A 13,312-nucleotide genomic window follows, 5' to 3' on the forward strand; every position below is an offset into this window, starting at 1 on the left:
CGGAGGTTGTAGACGCAAAGGCAAGGAGGCAAAGTACGGAACCCTAGGGACGAACCCCTTGGTTTTATAGGTTGACAGATGCGAGAAGGGCAACCGTTCACCTAGGTCTCCGTGCCTGCCATGATACACCACCACATCATGACGTGGGATATGCACCCATGATCCCTATCCTTTCCCACCAAAGTTGCGCCAAACATTTTGTCTCCCCGGGTAGACCAAGACTCTTTTCCCGCAGAGGGGATACGGATCAAAACGCATTTCTCCAGCCTGCCCGAGCCTAGGAGTTCGAGGGCTGGCCCAATAGCTTCGACAACCATCCCAATGAGGGATGGGCCCGCGAGTGGCCAAAAACTCAGGCGCACGAGCCTCAGGGGAGTCTCGATCCGCAATCAAGTCTCAACCGGGTAGACCCTGGATGAATCCCAGCGAATGGGATACCAGGGTTCCCTTTAAACTATCTAGATGTCAAAACACCAAATCTCATAGCCATATCTACGAAGGGTCTGAATTACCCCCCGGACGATTCTATCTGAATCACCTAGGGGCTCAGGGGCTACACCCGATGGGTGCGCTCACGCGCACCCTCTAGCGAATCAAAATACCCCCAGGTGATTCTACACGAATCACCTAGGGGCTCGGGGGCTACACCCATCGGGTGCGCTCGCGTGCACCCTCTGGCAAGTCAAATCACCCGCGGGCGATTCTATCCGAATCACTCGGGGGCTCGGGGGCTACTGTCGGGGACCGATTACTAGGGTACCCAAAGAGGTGGAACTAATAACCATCAAACGTTGATGCTTCTGAATAGGCAAGAACGCAACTACACTTTTTGCCCATACAACCGAGGGCTGGCTTCGCCTTGCCTGACGGCTAAGGGTTGGCTCCACCTCGCTCAACGATCAAGGGCAGGCTCCACCTTGCCCGACGGCTAAGGGTAGACTTTGCCTCACTCGATGACCGGGGACTGGCTCCGCCTCGCCCGACGGCTGAGTGCTGGCTCCGCCTCGCCTGACTTTTGTCTTATAGTGTTGTGGGTGCCGCCATCAGCCCTCGGACATGGATCCTGATATAAGCATACGACAACCACTATAATCTAGGAGAGAACTCGCATCATCTATAGTAACAGACATATAGTCACTTCCCCGTCTGCTCCCCGTAGGGTCATGGCTCGGCACCCTGGTACGCCACACTGTCCGCCGGAGTAGAATGGGACGTGACCACTTGCTGAAACAAAGCCAGAGCGCGGCCCTATCAGGATCAGCAAATGTGCTATCCCTGGTATGGTCTACCATGTTAGTAGGGTAGACTCAAGGGAAAAGAAAGACCCGACACCTTCGAAGGACCTACTCTACCTTTGATTTTTTTTCTTTCTCCCATCTGTAACCCCTGCTCCCCTTGGTCTATAAAAGGGAGGGTAGGATAGCCAACTAAGGGGACGGATAAATTTCACACACAATACACAGCCAAACAGCAACCGAGCTCTTAGCATCCTTTCGATATTTTCATCAGAGACTTGGGACCTATCCCTCTCTCGACCGTTTGTATCCCCTACTACGAACCTTTTTCGGTGCTAATAACACGAGCAGCAGTAAACTGGACGTAGGGACATTCTGCCCGAACCAGTATAAACCTTGTGCCCTTTAGTACACCATCCAGGCCTAACACGCAATAAATATAAATTTACTAGTTGGTGTTTGTTTGAAACATCGACAATAGATGAGATGGACACTGCATTGTTGGTTGTACTTGTTGCGCATTACAACAATGCTGATCACTCCCAAAATGGATGGAAGCCACATGTCTATAATGCTGCTATCAAGGATGTACGTGAGCAATGCAATGTGGACATCACAAAAGAAAACATATTATCCAGGTGCAAAACTTTTGACAAGCACTATGAGGTCATTAGTAAGATACTGTCACATAGTGGTTTTAATGGGGATTGGGAAAATAATAAGCTATCAATTGATAGTGAGGATGTCTGGTCTAGATATGTGGCAGTAAGTACATGGATATTTGGTTTTTCATTGTTTTAATTTTGTAATAAGACAAGTGACTTGTACTGTGTCTATGTTTTGTGTAGAATAACAAGGCTGCAGCTTGTAACAAGAACAAGTGTAACACCCTAAAATTTGCCTCTTTTGAAAATAGGTTTAAAATGATTTATTTCTGAATTTTTGAGCACATGAAAACATAGGAAAATAAATTTTTTATTAATTTAAAATTTATCATAAGGTAGAAACGTGTTTGTTGCATTCATGCCGGTTGCACCTTGTGTTTCTATGTGCAAAATGTGTGTTTTTTATACGTTTAGGAGACGAATATCTATCTCTAGGAATTTTCTAGCTTCTTTCTGGAATTTACTTTCTACCTCCTTCACCTTAATCTTTATGTTCCAAGTTCCCAACAATATTTTTATGAGCTCCAAATACTTTATTTGGATTCATCATGTTCCAAAGTGTCTCCGGGAATTTTCCCCCAAATTTTCGGAGGTCTCGGAGTATTTTTCGTGGCTTAAATATTAATTCTGGACTTTTCTAGAATTATTTTATCCATGAAATTAATTAATTCCGAAAATAATAAATCTCTCATTTTCCCTACGCTCAAAGCCGATGTGCAATATTCCTAATAAATCCTAAAGGCCATGCATTTATTTACTAATGGGCTTTAATGTTTATTTAGGCCCATTAGTGTAGGTGGATGGTGCAACATTAATTAGTACCATATCGCTAGTTGATATGGATGTGGGGAGTTTTTCTTCCTATATATATCAACCAACCCCTTGGACAAAGCACACCAAAACTACCGTATGAGGAGTCCCTAGTTTGGGAAATCCCTCGTGTAGTAAATTATATTTTTCCCTCCTTCCCTCGTCGTCGCCCTCGCCGTCGCCGTTGCCGCCGCGCTGCCTAGCCCGGTCATCCTCACTGCTTCTCGGTCATCGGTAAGTGCCCCATGCAACACTCTTGTTCCATCTATCTTCTACGTCTCTCCGAGCCCTGCCCCTGACCGAGCCGCGCCGTCCTGCTCCATTGTTGCCGTGTAGTCGCGACCTGCAGGAAGCCAGGCAACGCCTGAGCAAACCGATCAACGCCACCACCAGAGAATTGTTGCATCCACATTCCAGCACTCGATGTCGCTGCAAATTTCAAGGCGCCCCGATCCGTGCCGAGTTCATCGTCGCCGTGTTTTGCAACCATGGAGACTCTGTCCACGTACGTGATTTACATGCTGCCGATCTCCGTCCTCATGACTGCCATTGCCCCAGTGATGCAGCATCTCCGATCCATTGCCACTGGAACATGTCCACGTGAGGGACATGCTTGTCGCTGCCTTCTTTTGTCTGGCCGAGAGCGCCACCACGTCGGTCATCATCGCGTGAAGCATCGGCCACTGATCACCATCTGCATGACTGCCATCGCCGATCTATCGTTGGAGGAGCCCACTTGTGAAACCCGATCTCGCCGTTCTCAGCTTCAACGCGACATCGTCGTTTCTCGTATGACGTCGATGCTCAGTCAGAACAATCGGCCATGAAGGAGTAAGCCATGCTGGCCGCTGGTCATCCTCGACGTAGAGGCATATCTCTCCTTATTCATGCATAAATAGTCATTTACCAGCAACCTGTCTTCATCAATCGTGAGGTCAGTGCGAAGCACCCTGATGTTTAGAGGGCCAGGTCTCCTTAATTCCTTTGCTATATTTGCTTTATCGGCTAAATATAATACTCTGCTGATGTCACCCCTTCATCATACGTGTGCAATATTATGGCTTTCTTTTTGACAGCTAGAATTTCCTTTGCTGGTATATTCATCACGTGCACAGGACCTTGTCTCACCTTACATGTAATTAGCAAACCTCCTGAGTAGATAATACCGTTTCAGCTTTTGCATCTTAAATATTCCACCGTTTTATCATCCTAACTCCAATTAGGTTCGTTCAAGTTGCGTTAGTTTTGTATTGTCGTGCTTTACACAGTAGTGCCAACGTGTTGCATGTCACATGTTTTTCCATATATAGCTAAATATTAAATTGATTAGTATATATGCACACTAGTTTTGAATTAAAAGCAATATAGGTGCTTAACTTTGATAATTTATACCTAAAAGTTAATATGATTCATTGTTAACTTAAAAGTGTTTCTAGAATATAATTTGATTAGTTGAACACAATGCATATGTGATAAGTACGAGTAGATGCTCTCACATGCTTATTTCCTTTGCGAAGATAAAAGTTTAATTTGCTTAATAAATTATGTGATAACATTTATAAATAAAACATGATTATCTTTAACTCGACTTTTAAAACTAAATATGTTATGATTAATCTGAATTAATGTTACTCAGATAGTTTTTCTTAGCTAACATAAAACAAGCTCGTAGTTGTTTCTTTTATAATATAAATCTATCGGAAGTTGTATCTTTTTAATCGTAGCTCCGATTAGCGTGCCTCTCGCGTATGTGTGTTCGTAGTGAGACGTAGATTCGCTTTATAAACTTTTCATCTTGATTTTATGTTTGGTGTACTGTTCTAATTTAGATCTATTGTTTACTTCATGTATGATTGTACGAATGTTTGTGTGGTGCTTTATGATTACGTCCAGTCGGTGAGATATACATGGTGAGCAAGAAGAAGAAGAAGAAGAAGAACGTTGAAGATTAAAGCTTACCGAATGATCGGTGTTTAAGGCAAGTATAACATGGGATCTTCCTTGTTACCTATTCATCTTTAATCATTTAATTCATACTGCATGTGTCTACCTTGACTGCCATTAAAGAATTCCTAGTACTTTGTACCTTGTTCCTTGATACCTTTGGGGTATTGCATTGGGTAGTATGATACTAGTGCTCAATTAAAGACCGTGATATTGTAACTTGACTAATGGTATATGCAATAAACATTTAAAAGATGCTTTTTAGCAACATAGAACAAGGGGGCTAGAGCATTGGGCTATTTTTATGGACTTATATGTAAGTGATCATCCAGGACTTACAGTACAGCTATGAGGGCTATATGGCTCTGGCTTTAGCTCAGTATGAGAACCTTTTCTAGCTTGTTAGAGGTTACCTTTATGGCGCAAGAGGGGTGTGTTCTGAGTTGGATATAGTGCGGCCTCTGTCCGTCAGTGTATAGGCTGCGCATCATTGTGCCTGTCGGAAGAAGAGCCCTACATTCGCAGGCCACATAAACCTAGTGGCCCTAACTTGTTAGACGAACCTTTGAAAGGCTTCATAGTGATCCCTGCCGACCTTCCTTGGAAGTGGGTCAAGAGATTAGCTACCTCAGGCGAAAGGGTAAATCACGACTCACAGTGAAAGTGTATAACCTCTGCAGAGTGTAAAACTGGTATATCAGCCGTACTCACGGTCACGAGCGGCCTTGGAACCCTTATGGAATAGATGATGAACACTGATGATACTAATGATAAAGATGCTCACTAATAATTACTGTTTATGCTATTCATTATTCATGTTTACCTGATCATGTGTTTATGGGCTTATGAATAAACTTGTTGCTACTCAATTGCTAAAAGATGACTCATTAAAAGCTAATCGCAGTTAAACCAGTGTCAGCCTTTTGAGCCTCATGAACCACATGTTATATTTGTTGAGTACGACATGTACTTACGCTTGCTTTATTTTTCAATTATTTGGATAAAAATCTCGGATTGGTACCAGTTTGCTAGAGTTTGGAGGACTTAGGCTTGTGATCAACCAGTCAGTTGTCCCTGTGGAAGTGGAGTCTTCACCTGAAGATCGGAGTTGTCTTTTTGCTGTCTATACTCTGATGTTATAATCTTTATACTAATACGCTATGTATTTAAGCATTGTCTTTTGATATTACCCTTATTTATAGCTATATGTGAGATTTGACTTCCTGGGCTCACATATGGTGTGTATCTGGTTTTGTTCTTAAAACAGGGTGCGACAACAAGATGGTGAAGAATTGGGATGTAATCAGCACATTTATTCTATAGATCATACTAATGGTGATGGTACCAAGACAGTTGCTGAGAGCGCACAAGATTCACCTGAAGAAGTAATCAAGCATCCCCAGATTTACAAAAAAACAGTGAACTGGTGAAGCAATTCTTTGAATGCTTGGAGATATGACGACTTCATTTCGAGATGCTCTAAAATCCACTGAGCCATTACCATTGCCTCAGGTCACTTCTCCTGCTAAAATACTTGCTGCACTTGAACAAATACCAGATTTAGCTAGATGTGACCTTTTATGGGCTTATGGGAAGCTTATCCTTAATGAACGTTTATTCCAAGCGCTTATGGAATTGCCTATGGACTTCAGAAAAGAATGGCGCCTTATGTTGAATTAGAGCAATGGTGGCTGATTAAGGGATGTAATGTACGCTTGTTGTTATATAATATGGAACTATCTATGTACGCTTGCTGTTATGACCCCTTTTAAATTAGGTATTGTGAAATGACGTGGTACCTGTAAGAGAGTTAGAATATTGATCATCAAGTATTGACTCTATAATAGATGCTTATGATCAACATTTATGTGATGCTATCATCGATTATTTTTCACATTTTTAATGATATTATTTCAGTTTCTACTATTTTTCTGAATATTTTCATGTTTTTTGTGTAAAGTGATAATATAACCATCCAATAAATGTGCAAGTTGTGAAATACATATTATAATGCATTTACATCATTGTAGACAACCAGACTACAATTCAACGTTTGTACATCAAACAGGAATTGGAATTGGTTGATTCAGCAATCAACTACTTGCACATCCAAACAATGACATTAGTATTTGAGGCCATTTTCAATTCCCCTCAGCTTTGGTATTCTAGGCCAATTCAATTCCTCAGCCTCAATATCTACATCCAAACAGAGCCTTAGGTTAATTAATTAATTTAAAAAACGGTAATACTCTCATGTGGGCCTCTAGTGATGGACGGACGCAACTTCCACTGGCTACTTATTCGCCCGTTCGCTCCAGTCCGCACCCCTTTCCAAAGAAATTCTCTCTACGCACTCGGCCTCCACCGTCGAGGCTTATCCACCACTCCATCGAACCTTCGTGCCCGACTCCACCATGTTGCCAGCCTTCCCTACTCCACGCTCTACCACGCTGCTTGCCTACACCATAGCATTCGCACCTCCACGGCCGCCTCCACTGCCCGCTTAGGCGCCGAGCAGGTGCTCACCAATGGTGCGCTGGCCTAGGCCATCGAGCAAGTGCTCGCCCAGGGGTGCTCACGTAGATGCTCATCTAGGGTGCTCACACGCCTCACACATGTGCTCACCTAGGCTAGCGAGCATGTCCTCGCCCAGGGGCGCACCGACAAGCTCCATGCGCCATTACCGACCTCTCGCCGGCATCGAGCTTCGTGATTCGTCCAAGAAGCAAGGTAACATTGCGCGCTAAAAATGGATGTTGCAAGAGTATATTTCAAGTGTTTCAGATGTTTCATCTGAATGTTGCAAGTGTTTTATGTGAATGTTGCAAAAGTATATCAGGATGTTGCACATGTTGTAATGATTGTACACGTATGTTGTAAGCTTTTGTTCCCAATGTTTTAGCTGTTTTTCAGACATATGTTGCAAGTGTGTTTATTTGAATGTTGCATATGTTTCACACATATATTACAAGTATTTATATGTATATTGTGTATGTTTTACTTGGTTTTCAAGTGTTTTTAGATGTTTTTGCAAGTGTTTCAAATGCATGTTTTAAATGTTTCATCTGTCTTCAGACGTATGTAGCAAGTGTTGCATCTGGATGTTTCAAAAATAGATCGGGTGTTGCATCTCGCTCGCTCCTTGCCTTTCAGTGCTTCGCCTTGGTGTCTCCAACTTCTCTCGGCGCTGGCTGGACATCCAAACTAGAGGTGCATGTGGATGCCGCCCCCTCCCCTTCTTCTCAATGCTAGCGGCACGGTGGACCCACCACGAGTGGTGTGGGCTGGCACTCCTTCTGTTTCGTGGTTCCGTTACGCGAGTGAGCGGGCGCTCCTTCTATTACTCTATTCCATGGTTCCGTAGCTAAGATCGAACAGCTGAGTAAAGATTGTACCGTAGCATTTTCTAATGTTTAAATGTTAGCAGAGCACTTTTGACAAGAGAATTGAGTATTGCAGTATAATAGTGTGCATTTGTCTTCAGCATTGATGTGTAACTTCAGGCATCACAATAGAATACCTTTGAAGTGCCAGACAACTATTGCCTCATTTCACTGTTTGTCCTGACTCCTAAGTATTTGTAATATACCCTGTCAAATAAGTTCCTTTCTAGTGGCTATAGCCTAGGAAAGAATGTGTTACCGAAAACATTCATCAAGCTCTTTATTATTCATGTACTACTTAACAAGAATTAATCAATAGTTTATTGTTAAGTGTGTTGGATTAAACGGTCCTAATCCTAATTTTTGGCAATTAGCAGAAGCTATACATCCCTGTTAAAGCCTGAACTTGTTTGACACAGAAACTACTAGTGATTTCCAGAAAAAAATGGACAATTTAATGACACAATTCCTCGACTAGCATGTGCTTTGGTCCATTCCGATAGAATTCACACCTTTTGCGAGTTCTCACTTGCCGATTGACGTTACTTACTTGTGCAGCTCATTGCTTGTGGTGTCACTGTGGCTACCTACAATGATGGGGCAACAGATTTCAGAGACACTCCTATGCCCGCTTGCCTAAGGGCTTTTTTTGGAAGCAGGGGAGCAAAACCTAGGGATGGAAAGCCCCTGTAGTGTTGAGATGACCGACTAGAGGAGGGTGAATAGTCATTTCTAAAAAATAATCGCAAGAGCTAGCCAATTTAAATGCGTAAGTGAAATTATGATCTAGCTGCGACTATACCCCTCTATCTAAATTTGCTAGCACCCTTATAAAAGATTGAGCTAGACAGTAACTAAGGTATCAAGCTAGAGAGAGTTCTCCTAAGCTATTCTAGTTGGCAAGTTCAAACAAGCTAATTAAGCAACTAGTACATGAGTAAGCCACCGAAGCTCCTACACATGCTAGTGATAGAAGCATTAAACAAGAAACACAAGCTCAACAACACAAGCACAATATATATTGTTATGAAGTAAACTTGTGTTGAGATAAGTAAACCACAATGTAGAGAATGACACATGATGTTTTTACGTGGTTCGGTGACTTGCCGATCAATTAGTCCATGGTGAGGCGAGTTCTAGGATTGTCGCTCCTCTTGTTAGTTCCAAGCCCGCAAGCTTCGGACTACCTCACTAAGTAGGCTCCACATGAGCACTAAACTTTGAGCCGGCCAAATCAACTAGACACTCACACAAGCCACAATTTTACTAGAGATGCTCTTTGCCTTCCTCCAGTGGGGATGAGCTCAATAGCCCCTCACAAAGCCAACTCCGAAGCACCGCACAATCCTTCTTGCGTGCTTCACGGAGACACAATCACCATGACGTCTAGGAACCGGCAAGCTCCAAGAGTAACAAGCAACCACACCCGCACGACGACCACCTAGTGCCACAAGCAATCTCTCATGCAAAGATTCGCACTAATGGAGCACACTAACTCTCCAAATGTTGCCCTCAAGCAAGGAGTATGAGAGGAGGTGCTAGAAAGGTGCTCTCTAAAAGAGTATGTTGTTAGAATGGCCAAGAGAGCCCTCTCCAACCGGGCACCCCACTATATATAGAGGAGCACCCAAAAACTAGCCGTTATTGTGCTGATTCAACATTTTCGGATAGTCCACAGTACAACTCCCGGACTATCCGTCGTTCACTTAACTAGCCATTGGATTCAAAATCCAGGGTCGCGGATAGTCCACCATAGGGGAGCAAACTATCCATGTTGTCCCTTGGCTCCCTAATTAGCAAGGTCAGCAACTCTACTCACTGATGTTTTTGACCGGTGGACTATCCATCACCAGGGCGTGGACTGTTCGCCGTTTACATATGGCCCCTGGACAGAGTCTGCATCAACTCTGTGTGCCATGAATTTTGACCGGCGGACTATCTGCCACTAGGGCATGGACAGTCCACCGTTACCTCGATAGCCAAGAATAGATTGTCTCCAATCTGTTTGGTTTTCTAGAAGTGAGCGGCAGATAGTCCACCAGAAGGGGGCAAATAGTCCGCGGCTGCCTAGAAAACACTTCACCAAGTGCATCGCCTCCTTTGCTTTGGATGGCTATTCCACATCTCAATGGAGAGTTCCAAAGCATCTCAAAGTTAGTCCTAGTGCTTCTCAAAACCTTTTCAAGGTAAGCCAACACCAAGTAACGATCTCTCGCAAGATGATCATTCAACTCACCAGCGGTTAGCTTTTAACAAACTTTTCACAAAGGTTAATAACATTCTACCACTTACCACCAAACGTATCTCAATGTTAGAGCTCACAAGTGGCACTAGATAACCGTAATGCAAAATACATTTGCCCCTCTTAATAGTACGGCTATCAAACCTAAATCCAGTTATCTTAATATTTTCTACACACCTCATAGCTGGTAAAATGAAACACCCTATGTTTCAAACCTTTGCCTTGCGCAAATCCAAATTCCACACATGTGATGACCGCAAGGACAATGTTGTCTGACATATTCACCAACCACTTGATATGAACAATGAATCTTCAGCTTGATCTTCATAGATGATGTGGATCACCCAAACCACCATATAGACTTCAAGTCCATCGACCTTAGTCTCACTTGCTCTTCACCATTGTTTTGGTCCTTCAGCGCCAAGCCCACTAGGTTGCCCTTCACCATCGCCTCAGTCCATCGGCGCCAAGCCCACTAGCTTGCCCTTCACCATCGTGTTGCGCACGGTCCATCGTAGCCAAGTCTTGCTTTGGTCTTCACTTGCTTGCTATGTTTGATTTAAGCACTCTAACATGCTAGCAATCAGTTCCAATATCCAACTTTTCTTGTGAACTAAACTATTTTTCCTTCACACACTCAAATAGAGAAGTTAGTACACAAGTGTTGTCATTAATTACCAAAACCTAAACAAGGGCCTAGATCTTTCAGCCCCTCACTAAGAACTAAGATGATAATTAAAATGATATCCCCATGGATTACCCACCCAGGGAAAAGTCTAGGATCTCAGAGAGATTGGAGTTTACAAATTAGGCCTAAAAGGAATCCCAATCATAGGAGTTCCCTGAGGAGTCAGAATCATCAAGCGCTGATGTGTATGAAGGCAATTTGACAGAGGTAGCACCAGCTCTTGAGTAGGACAATCAAGGAGGCATGGGGGAGAAGATTTGTCTCTCTAATCAAGCTATAGCCTATATAGGGCTTTGTGTTTGCACTAGGTAGTAAGACATGTAAAATGTTTGGTTGACATTATGATGCTAAGGAAAATTGGCTGGTAAGTAACTATTGTGTACTGAATTTTCCCTTAGAATCAAATATAGATGGTTAGTGGTCATGGGATTCGACTGTATTTCATACCTCAAAAGTATGGGGAAAGAAAGAGAGCAAGCATTGTTGTCTTTCATGTATTTTGCATTCATCCTACCCCTATGATGGCTTTTCTAGCACATAGTGCAAGGAAAATGTATAATTCAAATGATTTGCACAAATTACATTCTGTATTGGCACAATCCATAATTCAAAGGAACATGTGACATTATCAATAGTTCTAAGAGCATCCCTAGTGCGTTAGAAATTCAGAATGTATTCAGGACCAACTGTTAAGAGCATGGTACGTTAGCATGGCTTTGTCCAGTTCTGGCTCTACTGTGCATGGAAGAGCTAGAGCCGGTCGGGTGGCTGGAGCTCCAAATCATTTTGCTGCCTAGTGAGCCCTCAGTTCAGTTGTAAAGACCAAGTTTGGATGATCTTATAACTGCATTTGCTCACCCAACTATTGTTTCAGAATGGCCTTATTGACGCTTAATTAGGTCACACACTTGATAAGGAGATAGATCGCACGATATAGGGCCTAGCCGATTTTTGGATCGGTCGGCGCCTAGGGGACGTCCACACCTGAACCTTGCGCCTCCAGTGATGAGCGCAATACGCAAGACACATCGCTAGAGGGGCCTCGTCAGGAGCGTGATACGCAATACACGCCAATGAGGTCGCTTGAAACCTAAAACCCCACACGCCCAAGAGGGACCCCGTCGGGGCATGCGGCGGCTATGGGCAGCTCTAGCCATCCTGACTGCTCTAGAGCATCATCATCGTTGATCCTCTAGCCATGCAGCATCGACGAAGAATTAGGAGAAGAGGTAGATTAGGAAAAGAGGGTAAAAAGAGGTAGTAGATTGATTTGTTGTGTTTTTGTGTTGATTGGATAGATGGGAACTCAATCGGCAGTGATCCTCTCATATATATAGAGGGGGTGGTCTTATCCTAGTAGGAAACATCTCCAATACTTATTTTCCAAGTTTCCCACGAGTTTGGAATAGTTCGGATCGAAATCCAAAAGGCCTGATCCGAACTGGGCCTTTTATTAGGTCTGTCGGAAGTTTTGACCCAAGTTGAAAGTTCCGACAGTCGGAACTTCCAACATTTGTTAGAACTCCTGACGTTGGGACAACCCCAAGCACCCAAGCAGGTTTTTTCAGGCTTCCTAGAAGTCCCAACAATTGTCGAAACTTCCGACTTGTGTCGGAACTACTGACAATGGAGCATCTTTCTAGGGGCATAACTCCTTCATCCAAACTTTGAATTGGACATTCCATATATGTTTTTAACCATCTCGACGAGAGGAACACAATGGTTTAGTTTGTTTCATATTTTGACAACTTCACAAAATAGATAATTTTGGTTGCCAACATATGCCCCCTTGTTTTTAGGAGAATAATGTATGAACTTGAAAACACTTAACAAAAATGAACAACGATGATACCCATCTCATCGGCTGCTCAGTGATTAAGGGCGATGTATACATTGGCCATTTTTGTTCTAAGGGCGATACATGTATCAGCCATTGCTTAGAGAGCACTTAGGCTTCTTGCCAAACACACGGAAAGTACTTTTTCAAATACTTCCCGTTGATTGCTCTTGTGAGACGTTCACCTAGCAATGTCTAGCATATAAGAATTTTTGAATATGACTTTGATCACTTTGTAAGGACCCTCCCAATTTAGTGACCACTTGCCAAACTGATTGCTCTTTAATCTAATTGGTAGTATGGTTTTCCACACTAATTCTCCCACTTGGAACGATTTACACTTGACTTTCTTGTTGTATGTCTTGGCAACTTGGGCCTTGTCTTTCTCTATATCCTTGAGAGCTTTTAATCTTATATCAATCATCTCATCGATATTATCCATCATCGAATCATGATACATAACACCAGATAAATCATTTTGTTTAGCAAGCCTATACGCATTGTTGAT

The 13,312-nt window shown here is 43.1% G+C and overlaps 1 pseudogene; it reads left to right on the top strand.

Annotated features, from left to right (window-relative positions):
• The first annotated feature begins 1,721 nt into the window (after positions 1-1,721).
• LOC136536300 (uncharacterized) lies at positions 1,722-6,334 on the top strand (annotated as a pseudogene).
• The last annotated feature ends 6,978 nt before the right edge of the window (positions 6,335-13,312 follow it).

This window comes from Miscanthus floridulus, chromosome 2, assembly GCF_019320115.1.
Source record: "Miscanthus floridulus cultivar M001 chromosome 2, ASM1932011v1, whole genome shotgun sequence".
NCBI lineage: Eukaryota > Viridiplantae > Streptophyta > Magnoliopsida > Poales > Poaceae > Miscanthus > Miscanthus floridulus.